The following is a 3,129-nucleotide window of genomic DNA, read 5'->3' on the forward strand; positions in this document are numbered from 1 at the left end:
CCAGACTTGCCCTCCAATAGATACTCGTTAAAGGATTTAAAGTGTACTCATTCCGATTACGGGGCCTCGGATGAGTCCCGTATCGTTATTTTCGTCACTACCTCCCCGTGCCGGGAGTGGGTAATTTGCGCGCCTGCTGCCTTCCTTGGATGTGGTAGCCGTTTCTCAGGCTCCCTCTCCGGAATCGAACCCTGATTCCCCGTTACCCGTTACAACCATGGTAGGCGCAGAACCTACCATCGACAGTTGATAAGGCAGACATTTGAAAGATGCGTCGCCGGTACGAGGACCGTGCGATCAGCCCAAAGTTATTCAGAGTCACCAAGGCAAACGGACCGGACGAGCCGACCGATTGGTTTTGATCTAATAAAAGCGTCCCTTCCATCTCTGGTCGGGACTCTGTTTGCATGTATTAGCTCTAGAATTACCACAGTTATCCAAGTAACGTGGGTACGATCTAAGGAACCATAACTGATTTAATGAGCCATTCGCGGTTTCACCTTAATGCGGCTTGTACTGAGACATGCATGGCTTAATCTTTGAGACAAGCATATGACTACTGGCAGGATCAACCAGGGAGCTGCGTCAACTAGAGCTGAGCAGCCGGCCGCCCGGGAGTGTGTCCCAGGGGCCCGCGCGAACACGCAAGCGTCCGCTCAATTATTCTGCAAACAGGAGGAGGCTGAGCTCCCCTGCACAATACACCTCGAAACCCTCTCAGGTCCCGGCGGCGCGCAGCGCCGTCCTAAGTACTTGGTCGGGTTCGAGAGAGGCGCAATCGCCCGGAGTTAGGCGAGTAGACGCTTTAGGTGCGACCACCCGTGCTCCCCAACTGAGCTTGCCGCTGCCGACAGAGGCCCGGGAGCGTGCTGTCGTGGCATTGCCGGCGGGAGACAACACGCGCCACCTACGGTGACCGGCAGCTCCAAACGCCAGCGCCACAGAAGGGCAAAGGCCCCACGTGGGTGCCGAAGCGAACTCTCCCAGCACAGCGCACGTGCCAACACGTCTGCACAACTGCGATACAAACCACCAGCGAGAACCGCTGGGGCGACCGAGCAGCAGACGGCGTCGCGGCGCCGAGTGCCGGGCGGCGGCGCATCCTCAACGCACACAGTCCTCAGTCGGACCAGCACACTGCAGATGTCCACCGCGCTTCGCACCGGGCCCGCGAGGACCCACTTTGGCCGCCCGGCGCCCGCGCGCAGGGTGCCCCGGCGCGCAGCTGCGCCGCCTGCCGCGTCCGTCGGCCGGCGCGCCTGCCACTGGGCGCCCCCACCAGCCGGCTGTAGCGCGTGCGCCCACGCACCGCGCGGCCAGCACGCCGGGCGGCCCCCCCTCACCGGCCGGGGACGGTCCCACCCAGCCACCGCCGCGTATCGCTTCACACACAGATTTTGCCCTTACTGATTTACCTCCAGCAACAACAACCGCACCACAATGGGTTTACCAGTTGTTCATTTGCGTAACGTCACCAGCAAACGTAGACGTCCATCCCAGTTTGCAAATGCAACGATTATTGCATACCTGTCTGTTAGGTGCCACGACACACTACGTCTGCCCACATACACGCAACAAAATGTGCACGACTAGAGAACACGTGGGAGGTGGCCCCCTACGTATGCGATGTCCATTACGACACCGACTGTCAACCAGCATCTGTACCATGTCGCAGATGTGGAACGCGGTGCACCATGCTAATCACACTGTGTGAGAAGAGACGACTACGTTTGAATACACGCGCCACTACATCAACAGACGGCTCATGCTGATCGCCATCCAGGGCGTCCGTTACTCCCACACGTCTCTATGGCGTACCACACTGCAATGTAGCTGTTATGGGGAGACGGCACGTGGCTGAGTGCACAACATTTGGACCGTATGGTTCGCTGTTGTTGGGCGCAGTCGTTGTACGGTCACACATGTGCCACAGCGTATCATTCAGTACATACGGACCTATGTGCAGTACAATGTGAGGGTTAAGCTTACGACATCAGCGGACAGTGGACACAGGCCGTACCACGACGTAGACTGAGCGCTTCGACATGCGAATGCCAGTGAACAGCTGCGAAGGGCATTGAACACGCAAGCACCTGAACGACCAGCGTGCGAAGGCAGGGGGGGGGGGGGAGGGGGGGGCGATGTACATCCTGCAGTCGTCCACATTACAGTGTACAGCGGGAGCATGTAAAAAGTAAGCAACACTTGCGAAGTGTTGAACATGAAACGATACACAAGAGGGTGGCGGTGCGAGTAGCGAACTATATTCAGAGGGTTGTGGTTAGACAACACTAGATTAATGTAACGTGTCATATGCCAATTACAGAGCAGGTTAAGGCACAACGTGGGTTAGTTAAGGCACAACGTGGGTTAGGTTAAGGCACAACGTGGGTTAGGTTAAGGCACAACGTGGGTTAGGTTAAGCACAACGTGGGTTAGGTTAAGGCACAACGTGGGTTAGGTTAAGGCACAACGTGGGTTAGGTTAAGGCACAACGTGGGTTAGGTTAAGGCACAACGTGGGTTAGGTTAAGGCACAACGTGGTTAGGTTAAGGCACAACGTGGGTTAGGTTAAGGCACAACGTGGGTTAGGTTAAGGCACAACGTGGGTTAGGTTAAGGCACAACGTGGGTTAGGTTAAGGCACAACGTGGGTTAGGTTAAGGCACAACGTGGGTTAGGTTAAGGCACAACGTGGGTTAGGTTAAGGCACAACGTGGGTTAGGTTAAGGCACAACGTGGGTTAGGTTAAGGCACAACGTGGGTTAGGTTAAGGCACAACGTGGGTTAGGTTAAGGCACAACGTGGGTTAGGTTAAGGCACAACGTGGGTTAGGTTAAGGCACAACGTGGGTTAGGTTAAGGCACAACTTGGGTTAGGTTAAGGCACAACGTGGGTTAGGTTAAGGCACAACTTGGGGTTAGGTTAAGGCACAACTTGGGTTAGGTAAGGCACAACTTGGGTTAGGTTAAGGCACAACTTGGGTTAGGGTTAAGGCACAACTTGGGTTAGGTTAAGGCACAACTTGGGTTAGGTTAAGGCACAACTTGGGTTAGGTTAAGGCACAACTTGGGTTAGGTTAAGGCACAACTTGGGTTAGGTTAAGGCACAACTTTGGGTTAGCCCGGTT

General features: G+C 55.5%; 1 non-coding gene across 1 annotated transcript in view; it reads right to left on the reverse strand.

Annotated features, from left to right (window-relative positions):
* Window positions 1-579, reverse strand: part of LOC126129257 (small subunit ribosomal RNA) — a 1,909-nt gene extending 1,330 nt beyond the window's left edge. The window contains exon 1 of the ribosomal RNA XR_007527220.1: window positions 1-579. This exon is cut by the window's left edge and continues 1,330 nt beyond it. This is a non-coding gene — a ribosomal RNA (small subunit ribosomal RNA).
* Between the last annotated feature and the right edge of the window lie 2,550 nt (window positions 580-3,129).

Source organism: Schistocerca cancellata, unplaced genomic scaffold (assembly GCF_023864275.1).
Source record: "Schistocerca cancellata isolate TAMUIC-IGC-003103 unplaced genomic scaffold, iqSchCanc2.1 HiC_scaffold_528, whole genome shotgun sequence".
Classification (NCBI taxonomy): domain Eukaryota; kingdom Metazoa; phylum Arthropoda; class Insecta; order Orthoptera; family Acrididae; genus Schistocerca; species Schistocerca cancellata.